This window comes from Orcinus orca, chromosome 12 (assembly GCF_937001465.1).
Source record: "Orcinus orca chromosome 12, mOrcOrc1.1, whole genome shotgun sequence".
Lineage (NCBI taxonomy): Eukaryota > Metazoa > Chordata > Mammalia > Artiodactyla > Delphinidae > Orcinus > Orcinus orca.
This window is the reverse complement of record NC_064570.1, coordinates 76134928-76154952: the sequence shown is the minus strand read 5'-3', so window position 1 is coordinate 76154952 and position 20025 is coordinate 76134928. Positions and strand designations below refer to the sequence as shown.

The following is a 20025-nucleotide window of genomic DNA, read 5'->3' as shown; positions in this document are numbered from 1 at the left end:
TTTTCCATATTAACTTCAGTTTGTCCACTTAAAAAACATGCTTCGTGGGGATTTTATAGCTATTGTGTTAAGTTACAAAATAACTTAGAAAAAACAACATATTCTGAAAGCTCTGTCTTCAGAATATTGTTGCAAATGTATATAAACTTTGAACTGCTAAGAATTTATCCTACAGATGTGGTGCACATGTATGAAATGCTTTAAGTACATGACTATTCATTGTGACATTGTTTGTTATACCATGCCGAACACATCATAATCAAAGTCAAAAGGCAAATGACACAACGGGAAAAGTGTTGACTCCTGGCACGGAGAAAGGGTTGACCTCCCTTACATATAGTGAGATTTCTGTAAATTGTCAAGAAAAATCCCCATAACACAATAGGAAAATGGATAAAAACATGAAATGGCAGCCCATCTCCACACCAACCAAAAGCAAACAAATAAACACAAACAGCCCCTAAGCAAATGAAAGCTTGCTTAAACTGACTCACATGTAAGATAAAATTAAATTAAAACTTACTGTGTAAAAGTGTCAGAAAGTTTGCCGTCAAACTCTGTTGAGGAGGCTGTGTGGAAACAGTTGCTCTCATACATTGTTGGTAGGAGTACAAACAGGCAGAGTTTCTGTGGAAGGCAATGGTCAAATACCAAAATTACAAATCACATACTCTCTGATTTGATCATCTCACTCCTGGGGATGTGTCATGCAGATACACATAAATTTACCACAAATATGTATAATTATTTTTAATATAGCCATAAATTAGAAATGATCCAAGTATCCATCTGTAGACCATTACTTAATTAAAGTATGGTACTTCATAATGCCATATAATGAAACTGTAAAAAGAAATGCGGAATCTCTCGATAAACTGTGACATTTTTAATGATATCTTACTAAGATAAAAGAAAAAAAGTATGTGCAATACTCGAAAGAAAATGAAATACTTAGGTATAAAGCTAACAAAACATACAGAATTTATATGTTATAACTTACAAAATGCTGGTGAGAGAAAGAGGATCTAAATAAATTAAGAGACATACCATGTTTATGGTTTGGAGATTCAACATAGTTAACATACAATTCTCCCCACATTGATCTGTAGATTTAACGCAATTGCTATCAAAATTGGAAGGTATTTCATAGACATACACAAGCTTATTATAAAATTTATGTGGAAAAGCCAGGAACCTAAACAAGCTAAGACTATTTTGATAAAGCAGAATAAAGTGGGAGAAATTACTATACCTAAAGTTAAGTCTTACTATAAAGCTACAGTATTCAATTTTTACTATAAAGTATTCAGTATTCAAGGCTTACTATAAAGGTACAGAACTATAAAGCTACAGTATTCCAGCTACAGTATTGGCAAAGGTGTTAATACATATATCAACAAACAGACTAGAGAACCCAGATAGAAATACAGTCAACTGATTTTTAATAAAGGTACACAGTGCACAGCAAAGGAAACCATAAACAAGACCAAAAGACAACCCTCAGAATGGGAGAAAATATTTGCAAATGAAGCAACTGACAAAGGATTTATCTCCAAAATTTACAAGCAGCTCATGCAGCTCAATAACAAAAAAACAAACAACCCAATCCAAAAATGGGCAGAAGACCTAAATAGACATTTCTCCAAAGAAGATATACAGACTGCCAACAAACACATGAAAGAATGCTCAACATCACTAATCATTAGAGAAATGCAAATTAAAACTACAATGAGATATCATCTCACACCAGTCAGAATGGCCATCATCAAAAAATCTAGAAACAATAAATGCTGGAGAGGGTGTGGAGAAAAGGGAACACTCTTGCACTGCTGGTGGGAATGTGAATTGGTTCAGCCACTATGGAGAACAGTATGGAGGTTCCTTAAAAAACTACAAATAGAACTACCATATGACCCAGCAATCCCACTACTGGGCATATACCCTGAGAAAACCAAAATTCAAAAAGAGTCATGTACCAAAATGTTCACTGCAGCTCTATTTACAATAGCCCGGAGATGGAAACAACCTAAGTGCCCATTATCAGATGAATGGATAAAGAAGATGTGGCACATATATACAATGGAATATTACTCAGCCATAAAAAGAAACGAAATTGAGCTATTTGTAATGAGGTGGATAGACCTAGAGTCTGTCATACAGAGTGAAGTCAGAAAGAGAAAACCAAATACCGTATGCTAACACATATATATGGAATTTAAGAAAAAAAATGTTATGAAGAACCTAGGGGTAAGACAGGAATAAAGACACAGACCTACCAGAGAACGGACTTGAGGATATGGGGAGGGGGAAGGGTGAGCTGTGACAAAGCGAGAGAGAGGCATGGACATATATACACTACCAAACGTAAGGTAGATAGCTAGTGGGAAGCAGCCGCATAGCACAGGGAGATCAGCTCGGTGCTTTGTGACCACCTGGAGGGGTGGGATAGGGAGGTGGGAGGGAGGGAGACGCAAGAGGGAAGAGATATGGGAACATATGTATATGTATAACTGATTCACTTTGTTATAAAGCAGAAACTAACACACCATTGTAAAGCAATTATACCCCAATAAAGATGTTAAAAAAAAAAAGGTACACAGGGATTCAATGGAGGAAAGATAGTATTTTCAACTAATGGTGTTTGAACAATTAGGCACCCTTAGACAAAAAAAAAAAAAAGAATCTCAACCTAAAACTCACACTTTAAGCAAAAATTAACTCAGTTTGGGATGTGGGATTAAATATGAAACAATATAAAACTTTTAGGAAAAAAATGATCAGAAGAAAATATTTAAGATCTAGTAATAAAAGAGATTTTAGCCTTGACACAAAAACGCAATCCATGAAAGAAAAAATTGATAAATTAGATCTAATCAGAATTTAAAACTTTTTGAAAGCCCATGTGAAGAGCGTCAAAAGACCCACTGCAGATTGGGAGAGAATATTTGCAAGCTATATATATCAGACAGATGTCTTATATCTAGAACATGTAAAAAATTCTTAATATTCGATAGTAAACTCCCCAAGTCCAAATATTAAATGGGCAAAGACATGAACAGACATGTCTTTGGAAATAACATACACATGGCAAATAATTACATGCTAACATCACTAGCCATAAAGAAAATTCAAATTAAAACCACAATGAGATATTACTACACATCTATCAGAGTAGCTAAAAGACACAGTGGTAACACCAAATGCTCGCACTCGTATGCTGTGGTGGGGATGTGAAATGGTACATCCACTCTGGAAAATAGTTTGGCAGTTCCTCATAAACCTAAACATGCCTATGTCACTTCACCTAGCACTTTTACTCTTGGGTATTATCCCAGAGAAATGAAAACTTACGTTAACATAAATGTTCATAATGTTCATAAATGTTCATAGCAGCTTTACATTTGTAATAGCCAAAAGTTAGAAACAACCCAATGTCCTTCAATAGAAGAATGGTTAAACAAACCAAGGGACATCTTTATGGTGAAAACTAGAGCAGTCAGAAGGAACTAACTGTTGATACATGCAGCCACTTGGATGAATCTGAAGGTGATAATGCTGAGTGAAAAAGCCTGTCTCACAAGGTATATATGTAAGTTTCTACGTATATAACATTTTCAAAATGAAATTTTAAAGATGGAGAACAGATTAATGATTGCCAGATTTCACTAATTTTACACAAATACATGTAAAACTGGTGAAATCTAAATATGCCCTGGAGATTGTACCAATGTCAATTTCCTGGCTTCAATATTGTGTTAAAGCTGTGCAACATGTTACCACTGGGTAAACTGGATGAATGGTACAAGGGACCATCCTATACATTTTTTGCTACTTTCAGTGCATCGGTAATCATTTATATATTTTTATATGAATACAAATACATTTCATATATTATTTTATATATATTTATCAAAATCGTTTCAAAATGGCAATGTGAAGAATTATGTGTATAATATGCTATTGTTTTGTGGAAAAGGGTAGAGGGGAAATAACATATATTTGTTTTTGCTTACGTATCCATAAAGGAACTCCAAAAGTATACTAATGACAGTGATTACCTGAGTGTTTGTAGGTTGGGGGAACTGTATCAAATAGGAGACAGATGTAGAAAGACATATATATATATATATATATTTTTACATTTTGAACCATGTTAATCTATTTCTTTTCTTTTTTTTTTTTTTTTTGTGGTACGCGGGCCTCTCACTGTTGTGGCCTCTGCCGTTGCGGAGCACAGCCTCCAGACGCACAGGCTCAGCGTCCATGGCTCACGGGCCCAGCCGCTCCGCAGCATGTGGGATCTTCCCGGACCGGGGCACGAACCCGTGTCCCCTGCATTGGTAGGCGGACTCTCAACGACTGTGCCACCAGGGAAGCCATACTTCTTATTTTAAAAAGTAAATAATTATTATTCTAGGCATAAAAATAATTATAATGACCATCATTCATAAAAGAACACAACACCAAAATATTTGAATGACATAACCTTGGATTTAGGTCAGGTATTCAAATTTAATTACTATTACTTTATTAAAATTTTACTTCATTATTATTACTCTTATTTCTGTGGATTTAAGGAAACTTGACCACTGGTCAGGGCTGGTCTTGAAAATAACATTCAGAAAACACTGCATTCATCCACACCAATGTTACCCAGGTGCCAAAATGAATCTCTTTTCGATTTGCAGTACTGTGCTTTCAGCATATGCAAAGCATTGTTCTTTTGGACTTTAGAAACAGGAAAAACAAAGAGATCCTTTAAATAACCTCCACAAATTGAAATAGAATATGCCTCTCTGTACTTTAGTGTTCCTTGGGAAATAGACTTATGTGGTACTAGTTGTACATTTCCCAAAAAAGAAAACAAAGAACAAGAGAAAAGCAAATTTCAAAACTCAAAAGAATTTTTGGAAACAGTCAAGAGCAAATGAGGGGCCTCAATAAAAAATGCACAGGCAGCCTCTAAGCACAATTTATTAATGCAGCATATAAAAGTAAAACGCCAGCCACCTCAGATACTAATGGAAATCAATAAATGTCAATGTGCATAGTGCTGCTATGATGGAAATCTCTGCTTTTTTATTTATCTGCTACAACAGAGAAAAGTGAAAGTTGGTAACTTAGGCCAATAAAATATTAAAGATACTCTGAGGTTATTCACATTCAAAACTGCAATTACCTGCTAAGTTAAAGGGCCATTTTTCTAGGTATCTAAGCTTTATGTATCAAAGCTAATTTTATTTATTTAGCCACACCACAGGGCTTGTGGGGTCTTAGCTCCCTGACGAGGGATTGAATCCACGCCCTCCGCAGTGAAAGCGCAGCGTCTTAACCACTGGACCGCCAGGGAGTTCCCAAAGCTAATTTTAATATTAGCTGTCTATGCATTTACTTTTCTCATTGCTTCTTTCAATATTCGTACAAAGCAGTGATCAGTTTAGCCAATATTTACAGGAGAAAGGAACAGACTTTAAGAAACTATGAAAGCAAATTTAAGAGCTCTAAATTCATGTTGTTGTTTTTTTTAAGTACACATGGGAACACACAAATGTGTTAGCAATTGGACAATCTATCATTATTGGGGAAAGGCAAAGGTCTTGAATTTCAATGGCAGCAACCCAGTGAGGCCAGAGGGTCTACAGGAAGGGTGCTCTGAAGAGGGAACATGTCTGGGAACAGAGTCTCCCTCTGTACACACTTTCTTCCATTGAGACCACTGTCATCACTAGCATGTCTTCCAAGTTTGGGGACATTCAAAGCAAGTATTCAAAGAATGATAACAGCTGACCCCTCTGGCCTGGTCAATTTTCACCTATACCAGTTTGGCCCACGCTCTCACTCCTCTACCCTTTCTGCTCAAATGTCCCCTTATTAAAGAGGCCTCCCTTGGTACTCCTCACTAAAAGAGCACACCACTGTGTATCACTCACAGTTTTCTTCCCAGCACTATCACCACTGCCTATTTTATATTTACTTGGTTATTGTCTCAGTCCCCCTCAGGAATGTCAGCTCCATAAGGACAGGGATTGGACAGTTTGATTCAATTCTATGTACCCAGTATCTGGAAAAGCAATAACTCAGTAAGTCCTTCTACTTAAACCTCACAATGATTCTGTAAGTAAACGGATGCTAAAAATAACTGGGTTCCCCAAAGTTACCCATTTGATCAGGGGGAAATTTTATGACTCAAAGTCATATCTCTGAGTTCTAAATTCTATGTTTTTTCCAGCATATCACGCAGCTTCTCATTTTGATACTGTGAATTACTTTAAATCTGGAAATTCTCATCAAGTCTTTGTGGAAATGGGGCATTGTGAAGAGTAAGTGTCCACCTAAAAAGAGCACGTACTTTTTTAATTAGTTTGTTATATAATTCCTCCTTCATGTGCACAAGCAAAAACCTTTTTCCAGAAACACAGAAAAATATTCAAGTATACTTATAATTAAGAATAATATGGAAACAAAAAAAAAGTGTCACTTTTCAGGATAAATTTAGATGCTAATGCAAGGACATTAATAAATCAATGAAACTAACTGCAACTATTTAACAATTTACTAAACATTTATAGAGTATCCTTTATAGGTCAGAACCTCTGCTAAGGCCATGGAGTTATAAAGATAAATAAATAATAATCCACGTCCTTAAAAGTGTTAAATCCACTTCAAGATATAGACACATAAGTAAAAATACAATATAATGGAATCAGAGGCTTTTGTAAGTTGGTAGGAGAGCAAAGGGAATCAGTAACCAGTTCTGCCTAGGAGCATCAAACAGAAGAACTGCAGTTTGAGCTGCATCTTGGAAGATAAGTAGACATTCCCAGGTCCAATAGCAAGAGGGAGTAGCAAATGGGAAATGATATGTGTATTTCAAGGACTAGGACATTTAATATGTCTGGGCGTCAGGTACATTGAGAAGGTACAGCTGGAGATGGGACTGTCAAAGAGCATAGCAATACCACCTAAATATCCTTAAGAAGATTCAGTGAGATGATGCATGTAAAACCATCAGCATAGTGCCTCACTGTGTACTGAATAATTGCTGGCACTTGGAATGGAATGGAGGAATCGAGATTTTTATATATCCACAATTCCAAAAGAAAAAATGTCTCTTGGTATAAAAATAAATCCACTGTTTATCAAATAAAATTCTTTATTGGGGTCCCCATGTGTTTAGAAATGGCAAGCATATTATTTACACAGAGCAGTATTCAAAACCAGGGAATCCAGATAGCCATCTTATCTGATGTTTTCAGCAAGAACCGATATACGTGACAGGGAGTTTAAGAAGTAATGAAGCAATCCTGTATTTAGAACCAGCCGTGATATGGACTTCACTTGCTTGAATAACAGGCTGATTTTACAGAGAAGAGGGTGTGAGTTTGATTTCTTTTTTCCTTACTCATGACTTCAATCCTTAGGGAAATGACAAGATAATTTAATTCCCAAACACTCATTTGGGAGTGTCAATGATAAATGATTGGAAATATTGCTGCTCCCATCACACGGCTTTTCTTATTGGTTCTCGCCTCCGTACTTCTTTCTTCTCTTCACTCAGCCCCAAGGAGCGAACTTGATATTGGAGCGATAAAGCTTGTCACAATAAACGTAATCTTCTCTCACAATCTTTCTCTTTTTCCCCTTTTCTATTGTTTCCTCCTAAAAAAATCTTCAGTTTGATCCTTGCATGGCAACTTCATACTTCTGTATGACTGAGGGACAACAGGAATTAATTCCACTGTTTGTGCCAGTCAGCACAAGAAAGTTGTAATTTTCCTTGTCACTGCATCTTACAACCTCCTAATGAGCAGCTCTAATGCTGGGCTATTGAATTACACAATAAACAAAAGTTTTCCATCATTTAACATTTGTTCAAAGACTCTGCTGCGGGTCCACGAGAGGAGAAAGAAGAGAAATGTGCACTTATCCAGTGAATTCAATCAATGCAAACTGCAAATTTAGTTATTCAGGCTATCAAAATCTGTTGTTGTTATTGTATTAATGCCTAAATTATTTGAAAAAAATTATCCTAACCTTACATGAAAGCTTGGCCTTTGTGGACATAAATGTGCCTAACAAAAAAAAAATGATTTTGTATTCTAATTGAAGAATTGTTTATTTTGCAAATGAGTAAAGGGAGATACTTGGGCTAGTTATGTTTGTCTGAAAGGATGTAAGGGCTTTATTACATAGAACAGGGATCAGAAACCTTTATCTTTTGGGCCAGACTGAGGTCTTATGCCCATAAAAGTCTACTGTCTCTACCTCTGGACCTATGAACTGCCAACCCACATGGCTGCACCAGGCTCTTCCTCACCACAATTCCCATTGAATAGCAGGGACTCAGTGGGAAGGACACAAGAGCCAGAACAATGCCTTCCTTCTGGGGGGCATGGCCTTCCCACCCTAGCTCCTGCCAAGCTTCCCTCCTGCTTTAGGCTTCCCTCCATACGACTCATTTAGTTCATCATAACCTCATCCCTTCAGAAAAATCTTCCTTCACCATCCTGTGCAAAAGTACAGTAGGCATTTCTAGAAGGAAAATGTGATCCCATGAAGGACCAGTGTATGGAAATTTGTATTTAAAACATTAATGACAATGGAAGTACAATTGTGCAGAAAGCATAGAAAATGAGGTTGCCCATTTAACTTTGCTTTCTGGTGCTGAGAGGTATTTGGCTCTTAAAGTACCATGACCTTTAATTGTGAACTTTCCTGTTGAAAATCTTCTTAGAATGTATTAGTGCACTTTTCATCCTGAGTAAGTAATATCACTTAGCCTTTTCTGATGATTCAGCATCTTGCAGTAGTTTGTTAAGAACAGATAGGCAGTTTCTCTTTTAAGGTAACACATTTTTCTTTCACTTGTACGCTTTTAACTAAAAGACTTTTACAAAACTATGTGGTTGAAAAATATTTTACTAAGCATTATCCTGCAAGGTGAAACATTCATTCATTCATTCTTCATACATTCATTTACTGAGCACTTAAGTAGTTCCTACAAAGTGCAAAGCACTGTGCCAGGCTCTGGAATGCAATGGTGAAGAACACTAAAACCTCTAAGAAAGGAAGAATGTGCGGGCCAAGTTCACCTTATATTCTCTTAAGATACTGTTGAACACTCCCCAAAACCCATCTGTACACCTGCAGCATTACCATCCACACAGCATGTGGTAGAAAGACTGCAAACACAGCATAAATGCAAGACAAATACCTCCATCTGGAAGAATCCGAAAAGATTCTCAAAGGTGACCGGGACTTAAAGAATGAGGAAGAGGAGGGGTTTAGCATTTCAACCACATTTTTCAATAACCCTACATTTTCTTGCTCTGCTAACAATTATTCTTAACTTTCTGGGGAGCTCCGTAAAGAATCTAATAAAAAATGTTAATATATTTGTATATCCATATACCTATACAGGCACACACACACGCACACACACAACCTCTTCTTTATCAATGGACACAGGTTGCTTCCATATCTTGACTGTTGTAAATAATGCTGCAATGAACATAATGGTGAATATATCTTCTCAAATTAGTGTTTTTGTTTTCTTCAGAAAGATACCCAAAAGTGGAATTGCTGGATTGTATGGTAGTTTTACTTTTACTTTTTTCAGTAACCTCCATACTGTTTTCCATTGTGTCTGTACCAATTTACATTTCGATTAACGGTGCACAAGGGTACTCTTTTCTCCACACCTTTACCAATACTTGTTATTTCTTATCTTTTTGTTGTTAATCATCTGATGTCTTTTTGTGAGGTTGTAGTTCATTGTGACTTTGATTTGCATTTCCCTGATGATAAGTAATGTTGAGCATCTTTTCATGTGCCTGTTGGCCATCTGTATGTCTTCTTAGTAAGAATGTCTCTTCGGGTCCTCAGCCTTTTTTTTTTTTTTTTTTTCATCTTTATTGGAGTACAATTGCTTTACAGTGGTGTGTTAGTTTCTGCTTTATAACAAAGTGAATCAGTTATACATATACATATGTTCCCCTATCTCTTCCCTCTTGCATCTCAGCCTGTTTTTTAACAGGGTTGTTTGATTTTGTTTTTTTTCGGTACGCGGGCCTCTCACTGTTGTGGCCTCTCCCGTTGTGGAGCACAGGCTCCGGACATGCAGGCTCAGAGGCCATGGCTCACGGGCCCAGCCACTCCGCGGCATGTGCGATCTTCCCGGACCGGGGCACGAACCTGTGTCCCCTGCATCGGCAGGTGGACTCTCAACCACTGCGCCACCAGGGAAGCCCCTGATTTTTTGATATTGAGTTGTAAGTGTTCTTTGTATATTTTGGATATTAATCCCTTATCAGATATATCACTTGTTAATATCTTCTTCCATTCAGTCAGTGGCCTTGTTGTTTTGTTGATAATTTCCTTTGCTGTGCAAATGTTTTTTAGTTTGGTGAAAACTATTTATGTATTTTTGTTTTTGTTTCCCTTACCAGAAGAGACATATCCAAAAAACTATTGCTAAGATAAATATCAAAGAGCATACTGCCAATGTTTTCTTCTAGGAGTTTTATGGATTTAGGTCTTACATTTTAGTTGTTAGTCCATTTATAGTTTATTTTTGCGTACAGTGTGAGAAAGTAGTCCAGTTTGATTCATTTGCATGAAGCTGCCTAGTTTTCCCAACACCATTTATATAAGAGCCTGTCTTTTCCCCACTGGGTATTCTTGCATTCTTTGCCATAGATTAATTGCCCATATATGTGTGGGTTTATTTCTGGTCTCTTTAATATGTTCCATTAATTTATGTGTTTGTTTTGTGCCAGCACCATACTGTTTTAATTACTGTAGCTTTGGAGTATAGTTTGAAATCAGGGAGCAGGGTACCTCTAGTTTTGTTCTTCTTTCGCAAGATTGTTTTGGCCATTGAGGATCTTTTGTGTTCCCATACAAATTTTAGAATTATTTGTTCTAGTTCTTTGAAAAAAGTCATTGGTATTATGATAGGGATTGTATTGAATCTGTAGATTGCCAATGCCCCTTTTTAATAATATTAATTCTTCCAATTCATGAGCATGGTATATGTTTCCATATGTTTGTGTCAATTTCAACTTGTTTTGACATCTTATGGTTTCAAAGCACAGGTCTCTCACCTCCTTGGTTAAATTTACTCTTAGGTATTTTATTCTTTTGATGCAATTATGAATGGGATTGTTTTCTTAATTTCTCTTTCTGCTAATTCATTGTTACTGTAAAGAAATATAACCAAAAAATATATATATATATAAAATCAATTTCTGTATATTAATTTTGTATCCTGAAACTTTACTGAAATATTGATTGTTTCTAATAGTTTTTTGTTGGTGTCTTTAAGATTTCTATATATAGTATCATGTCATCTGCAAACAGTGACATTTTATGTATTCCTTTCCAATTTGGATTTCTTACATTTTTTTTTCTTGTTTGATTACTGTGGCTAGAATATCCAGTACTATGTTGAAAACAAGTGGTGAGAATGGGCAGCCTTTTCTTATTCCTGATCTTAGAGAAAATGCTTTCAGCTTTTCACCATTGAGCATGATGTTGGCTGTGGGTTAGTCATATGTGGCCTTTACTATATTGAGGTATGTTCCCTTACTACCCACTTTTTTGAGATTTTTATTATAAATGGATGTTGAATTCTGCCAAAAGCTTTTTCTGCATCTATTGAGATGATCATGAGATTTTTATCCTTCCTTTTGTTAATGTGGTGTACTGAATTGATTGATTTGTGGATATTGAATTATCCTTGGATCTCTGAGATAAATCCCACTTGATCATGGTGTATGAGCTTTTTCATGTGTTGTTAAATTTGGTTTGCTAATATTTTGTTGAGGATTTTTGCATTTATATTCATCAATGATATTGGCCTGTATTTTTTTGTGTGTGTGTGGTGTCTTTATCTGGTTTCATTATCAGGGTGATGCTGGCCTTATAGAATGAGTTTGGAGGTGATTCATCCTCTTCAATTTTCTGGAAAAGTTTGATAAGGGTAAGTGTTAACTCTTCTTTAAATGTTTGATAGAATTTACCTGTGAAGCCCTCTGTTCCTGGACTTTTGTTTGTTAGGAGTTTTTTGATTACTGATTCAATGTCACTACTGGTAATCTTTCTATTCATATTCTTTATTTCTTCTTAATTCAGTCTTGGGAGATTGTATGTTTCCAGGAATTCATCCATTTTTCTAGTTGTTCCAATTTGTAGGCATAGAATTGTTCGTAGTAGTATCTTTGATCCTTTGCATTTCTGTGGTGTCAGTTGTAACTTCTCTCTCATTTCTGACTTTATTTATTTGGGTCCTCTTTTTTTAATTAGTTGGTCTAAAGCTTTATTAACTTTGTTCATCTTTTCAAAGAACCACCTCTTAGTTTCATTGATCCTTTCTCCTGTTTATTTAGTCTCTTTATTTCTACTCTGATCAATATAATTTCCTTCCTTCTACTAACTTTGGGGTTTTTTTGTTCTTCCTTTTCTTGTTTTTTTAGGTGTAAGGTTAAGTCACTTATTTAAGATTTTTCTTATTTCCTGAGGTAGGCTTGTTTTGCTCTAATCTTCCTCTTTGAACTGCTTTTGCTAAATCCCATACATTTTGGAATGTTGTGTTTCCATTTTTATTTAACTCAAGGTATTTCTTTATTTTCTCTTTGACTTTTCAATGACCCCACTGGTTGCTTAGTAGCAAATTTTTTGATTCCACATGTTTGTTTTTTCCACTTTTTTTTGTAGTTGATATCTGGTCTTATGCACTTGCAGTCAGATAGGATGCTTGCTATGATTTCAGTCTTCTTAAATTTACTGAGATATGTTTTGTGGCCTATCATGTGATCTATCCCAGAGAATGCCCTATGTGCATTTGAAAAGAATGTGTATTCTGCTGCTTTGGAATGGAATGTTATATATATATATATATATACACATATATATATATATATATACACACACTCTATATATATTCCATCTGATCTAATGTGTCATTTAAGGCCAATATATCCTTATTGTATTTTTATCTGGATGATCTGTCCATTGATGTATGTGAGACTTAAAGTCTCTTACAATTATTCTATTACTTTCAATTTCTCCCTTTATGTTTGTTAATATTTTCTTTATGTATTTATGTGCTTCTATGTTGGGTGCATATATATTTACAATTGTTATATTTTCTTGTTGGATTGATCCCTTTATCATTATGTGATGTCCTTCTTTGTCTCTTGTTACAGACTTTGTTTTAAAGTCTATTCTGGCCTTTTTGTTGTGCTGCCCACACTCATGGGCCACTCTCCAGTGGTGTCTGATCCCCATGTACTCCTCTCCTCCACACTGGCACTGACATGATGCTGTCCTGCAGCCTAGCTGGCTTCTGCTAAGCACCATCGCCTTTGACATCATCGTGATGGCCAGCCACACAGCTGGCTTAAATCGAGTGACAATATCCACACGTTCTCACTGTGATGGTGATATTTTCACAAGGGTGGCTACAGCAGGACTTACAAGGATGGCTGCCAGATCGTCATGATGTACGTGTGGGGAAGGGGAGCTGCCACCAACCCCTTCTGCAGCTTTATCATCCTGGTGATCTGTTTCATCCTCTCCTTCTTTGCCCTCTGTGGATCCCAAATGCTTGTCCTTCTGAGACTGAATGGTGGCTTCCTGGCCCTGGCTGCTGTGTTCCATATCATCTCCCTTGTAATTTACCATGTGAAGTACACCTAGACTTTCGACCTCATACCAACCCTCCTGTCACTACATCTATAACTGGGCCTAAGTCTTCAGATGGGCAGCCACAATTATCTTGACGGCTGTGCTTTCTTCTGTTTCCTTCCCAACTATGAAGATGGCCTTCAGGGAAATGCCAAGCCCAGGTATTTGTACACATCCACCTAAGTTGGGAAATGAGCAGAAGAAAATCACTGCTACTGAGATGGACTACAAAGAAACTGTTTTCCTCAGAATAATTTGGACTTATTTTTATGGCAATGTTCATAGAGTTAAACTAGGCAAAGTGCTAAAATAATTTGGGAGAAAATGTTTCTTAAATGGTGTTATAGTTTTATATTCATATTTTACATGTGTCTTGTAGAGTTAAACAAGACTTACTCTTTCAACTAATTATCTATAAGATGCCAATATTTTCTTATAACTATCTATGCTGCATTTGTAAAAGAATGTGAATATTAGACTGCATTTATACTGCATTTGTAAAAGAATGTGAATATTAGACATACCACTTTATAAGGTAAAAATAAGAAGGCTTCAGCAATTTGAGTAACCTAATCAAGTTTTTGTTTTTCCTGGATGGAATGGACTAGGTCTATTAAGCACTAAGGAAAAGAGGGAGATATTAGTAAAAATTGTTACTGACCCAATATTCTAAAAGAAGTACAATAAATAAATATTTTTCAAGCCTCCAGCTATTTAAAGAAGCAAAAATATTTCTTAAATGTATATTACTTGTGAGAATTTCTAATTAATAACCTTAACAAGTGACTTCTTTCTAAGCTTCATGTTAACTTGATATGGCATTGAGGAAAAGTATTTTGTCATGGCCATAGCCTGTTGCAGTAGCAAGGCCTCCTTAAGTAGTAAAATTTTAAGATAAAATTTTCTCATTTAAAGTGGTTTATAGGGTTGGAGTATGGGAAAATGCTATACTAATAAATCTGTACTGTTTTGTGTGTGTGTGTGTGTATGTGTATTTAGTACCAGAATAGACGAGATTGAAAGATGGACTGGTCATGACTGATGGATAGGATTAGGCTGTTCAGTAAAGCATCAGCGGTTGGTTCCTCTAACAAAAGTAACATTAAAAAAGGCTAAAGAGAAGAAATGGCTTGAGTTTTTTATCTTAGTTTTGACTGGGCTCTAATCATATAGACACAGCTTCTAATAGATTGCAACTATAAGCAAAAACTTAATCTAGTTAAAAACCTGGTTTTCCTTGACAAAGAGATTTTTAAAATCTGATGCAAAACATACAACAGGAGAATTCAGGGATGTGAGATTTATCTGAATGGCAAATATATGATACACCATATGGATGTTTTTTTACCCTTTGTACTTACATAATGAAAACAATTCATTTTATATATCAAATTATTATTTTATAAGTTGTAAGAGTGAGCAATTGTAGTTTTCAATATGAACTTTTCCCAATAAAACAAGTGTTCTAATCTTGAAAATAAATAAATAAAGTCTATTTTATCTGATATAAGTATCACTACTCCCGATTTCTTCTCATTTCTATTTGCATGGCATACCTTTTCCATACTCTCACTTTCAGTCTGTGTGTGTCTTTAGATCTGCAGTGAGCCTCTTGTAGGCAGCACACATATCAGTCTTGATTTTTTATCCACTCAGCCACTCCATGTCTTTTGCTTGGAGCATTAGTTCATTTACATTTAAGGTAATTATTGATAGGTATGTACTTATTGCCATTTTGTTCATTGTCTTCTGCTTGATTTGGGAGTTATTCTTTGTTCCTTTCTTCTTCTGCTGCTCTCTCCCCTGCTCGCTCCCCTTGTGATTTGATGACCATAGTTAGTCTTACGTTTGGATGCCTTTCTTTTTGTTGTGTTGTTGTTATACAGTTTTGTTATATAGCTTTGGTTGGTGGTTACCATGAGGTTCATATATAATAACCTGTGTGTATATGTGATTATTTTAAGTTAATGGTCCCTTAAGTTCAAAAACATTCTAACTACCCTTCATACTTACTCTCCCCACGTTCAATGTTTTCAACATCATATTTTACATTTTTTGTTTGGTGTATCCCTTTACTTATTGTGGATATATAGATGATTTTACTATTTTTGTCTTATAACCTCCGTATTAGCTTTATGAGTTGTTGATCTACTACATTTACTGTATCTTTGCCTTTACCTATGAGATCTTTTTTTGGTAATTTTTGTATTTCTACTTATGGTCTTTTCTTTTCAGCTTAGAGAAATTCTTTGAACATTTCTTATAATGCCAGCTTAGTGGTGCTGAACTCTTGTATATTTTGCTTGTGTGTAAAATTATTTATCTGTATTTCCAATCTGAATGACAGCCTTGCTGGATAGAATATTCTTGTTTGTAGGGGTTTTTGTCTTTTACCACTTTCAATATTTTGTGCCACACCATTCTGGCATGCAGAATTTCTCCTTAAGAGTTTGCTGACTGTCTTATGGGAATTCCCTTGTACTTAACAAGCTGCTTTTCTCTCAATCCTTTGAGAATTCTCCCTTTATCTTTAATTTTTGCCATTTTATTTATAATGTATCTTGGTGTGGACTCTTTGGGTTCATCTTGCTTGGGACTCTCTGTTCTTCTCAGGCCTGGATGTCTGTTTCTTTTCTCAGATTATGGATGTTTTCAACTATTATTTCTTCCAATAAGTTCTCCACCTCTTTCTCTCTCTCTTCTACTGGGACATCTAGAATGTGAACGTTAGTACACTTGATATTGTCCCCAAAGTCTCTAAAATTATCTTCATTTTTTAAAAAGTCTTTTTTCTTTTCTGCTTGGGTGGTTTCCACTACTCTGTCTTCTAGTTTACTGACCCATTCCTCTGCATCATCTAATTTACTGTTGATGCCTTCTAGTGTATTTTTTATTTCAGTTACGGTATTCCTCAGCTCTGTATGGTTCTTCTCTATAGTTTCTAAATCTCTGTTGAACTTTTCACTGTGTTCATCGATTCTTCCCTGAGTTCATTGAGCATCTTTATGATCACTACCTTGAACTCTTTATTGGATGGATTGCTTATCTCCACTTTGCTTAGTTCTTCTGAAGTTTTGTCTTGTTCTTTTGTTTGGAACATATTCTTCTCCCACCTCATTTTCTGTAATTCTCTGTGTTTATTTCTATGTATTTGGTAGATAGGTTACATTTCCTAATCTTGGAGAAGTGACCTTATGTAGGAGATGTCCTATGGGCCCAGCAGCTCACTTCCCTCTGGCCACTAGAGTTATATGCTCTAGGGGTTCCCTCTATGTGGACTGTATGCACCTTTCTATAGTGGCAGAGCCAACCACTATGCATGTGCTGGTAGGTGGGGCTGGCCCTTGGCTAGTTGGCTGCCAGGCTCCGCCTCATTCAGTGGCTGCTGACCCACTAGTAGGTGGGCCTGTGTCCTGGCATGGCTGGTAAAGGGCCTGGGGGTGGAGGGCGAGGGCTGGGGCTGCTGTCAGCCCACTGGCAGGCAGGATTGTGTCCTGAGGCAGCTTCCTGGGGGACTGGTGGGTCCTGGAGCTGATGCCAGCCTGCCGGAGGATGGGTCCAGGTTCTGGCATGATTGGCTGCTTGGCCCAGGTTTCCCAGGACTCTTGTTGGCTTGCTGTAGGAAGGTAACCCCCTGGTGCTAACCAGCTAGAGAAAGGACACTGAAATGGAGTGTCCTTGTGGTAGAATGAGTACCCTAAAAATTGCTGCTGTCAGTATCTATGTCTCCAGGGGGTATCCCAGTGGCTTCCTTCCTGTCCAAGATCAACAGATGTATCTGACCCAGGCTTCTTTCAAATTGCTGGCTCTGCACTGGAACTCAGAACATGTGAGATTTTGTGTTTGCCCTTTAAAGTGGAGTCTCTGTGTCCTACAGACTTCTGGATCTCCCATGTGCAAGCCCTGCTGGCTTTCAAAGCCAGACATTCTGGGGTTTTGTCCTCCTGGTACAGGACCCCTGGGCTGGGGACCCTGATGTGGGGCTCATACCCCTCACTCTTTGGGGAGAATCTCTGTAATTGTGATTATCCTCTTGTTTGTGGAAGTGTGAATCTTGGTTATACCTTGTCTTTGCCCCTCCTACCTGTCTTGTTTCGGTTCCTTCTTTTGATCTAAAATAGGTCATAGGTATCATTTCTTAAAGGTAGGGGAGGGAACTCCTTCGTGAATGAAAATAATCTGGCCAGTCCATCCGCCCTGCTGTGTTAGACTGCGGCAGTTGCTATAGCAAATATCTGTGTTTTATGAACATCACCAAGTAACACTAGGAGTCAAAGATGAAAACACACTTGATTAAATGCAGACTAAGTGACCTTTAAAATTATTTCATTGCTTCTGGACAGTGGTTTGGGTTATTGTGGACAAATAGCTACTCAGTAGGTACTTGTGGTACTTGGGGCTGCATCTACATGAGGCCAGGAAAGCCCCCTCCATGTGTCTGCCAGAGTCTTTCCCCTTAGAAATACACACCAGCCAGCCACCTTTAATATGGAGAAACCCACAGTGAACATTAAGAAGCACAGCAAGACAGCTTATATGTGCTCAGTTCTGTTTTTCTAGCTGAATACAGTGATATATTTACCATCCCAAATTATCTTTTCTTCTGGCAAACTTGAATGCTCATGGTATCTAAAATAATCAAAAATCTTACAGAAATATACAGTACAAAATGCAACCATACTGTTAACTAAAACTATAAAGAAGGTAAGTTTTGTTTTCAATAATCTCTTAAATTTCACTCTTCCCCTGGGGCCCTCACATGACTACTTGTGACATGCTGCTACTCTTTCTCGTCTATCTAGAAGTATTTGAGTTATAGCTCAAAACTAGTCCTTTCTTATCCCCTAATATTCAAAAATCAGATTATTTTAGGGCTTCCCTGGTGGCGCAGTGGTTGAGAGTCCGCCTGCCGATGCAGGGGACACGGGTTCGTGCCCCGGTCCGGGAAGATCCCACATGCCGTGGAGCGGCTGGGCCTGTGAGCCATGGCCGCTGGGCCTGCACGTCCAGAGCCTGTGCTCCACAACGGGAGAGGCCACAACAGTGAGAGACCCGCGTACCAAAAAAAAAAAAAAAAAAATATGGCAAGTGGTTGAACATTCTCCATGAATGCTCTTGGAGGCTTTCGGATTAATTATGCCTCCATGAGAGATTGGGATATGATCGCTTTAGGTATGCAATGGTTAAGAGCACAAGAGAATTCTGATTCTAATGTGTATTTGATCTAACTTTGAACAGATTACTCTCTCTCAACCGAATTCCTATTATTTAGATTGAGATGACACCTCCTCCTAGGATTGTTTTGAGGATTAAATGATATAATATATAGACACTAAGCACTGTGCATAATGCAACATAAAAGCTTAATAAGTTGCAGTGTATTTTTACCGATATTATTTTCTGCTACTCTGTTGCCATGTTATCCTGTCAGTTTTACTTTACTGCAAAAAAAAAAATCAGATTATTTTAATGTTCTGGGCTCCGACAATCTACAGCACTCAGAAACTCATTTACATTAAGGTGCAAAGGACTGATGGCTAATGGGATGTAATAAAACTTCAAGAAGTATTTATATTTTAAAACAAAGGAAATGAATCCTTAATTAATAAACATCAGGCAGGAAACAGGGTAAGTTTTCTAGAATCTCTAAAATCCCAGCATATGATTGATTTGCGATAGCATCAATAAAACTGGTTCCAAATCATAAGTCTGTACAGTTCTCACTTTCAACAATAAAAGGGATCACAGTGATGAATGGTCCAAAACATTCACTGTTTCCAGCAGAACTACAGATGTTGGCAACTTCCTTCCTTGGATGTCTGAGTGACCCGAGATCTTACATGTAACTTATATGTGCTGTTGTATGTCTAGTGTCTATGAGATTGATTGCATCAGGCTTAAAGAGTCTTCCATTTGAAGAACTTGTAATAAACTATTTTTCCTCTTCAGGAAAAAGAAAAACAATAAAAGGGATGTTACTAACACGGAAGCATAGCATATAATATCAGACCCTTGCTCCTAAAGACAGGAAAGGAAGCTGACAGAATAGAATACTAAGGTCTACTGAGCAATCGCATTGCTCCAAGAACTGTCTCAGGTGTCTGCACTTATTATATAATGCAATCTTAAAGTCTTTTCAAGAGGGACATAGTAGCCCTATTTTAGGTATAGGAAAACTGACATTTACGGGGATTAAATAGCATGTTCCAAATTGCATACTAATAAGGAGAAAAAACAGAAGTTTAAACAGTTTTTCTGACTCAAAATTCCCTGGTCTCTGGATAGACACCTGGCTTATTCTGTCTGAACAGAGGGAATCCAATCAACAGCTACCAT

General features: G+C 37.0%; 1 pseudogene; it reads left to right on the top strand.

The window, feature by feature from the left end:
* The first annotated feature begins 7476 nt into the window (after nt 1-7476).
* On the top strand, nt 7477-13872 carry LOC101275592 (p53 apoptosis effector related to PMP-22-like; annotated as a pseudogene).
* The last annotated feature ends 6153 nt before the right edge of the window (nt 13873-20025 follow it).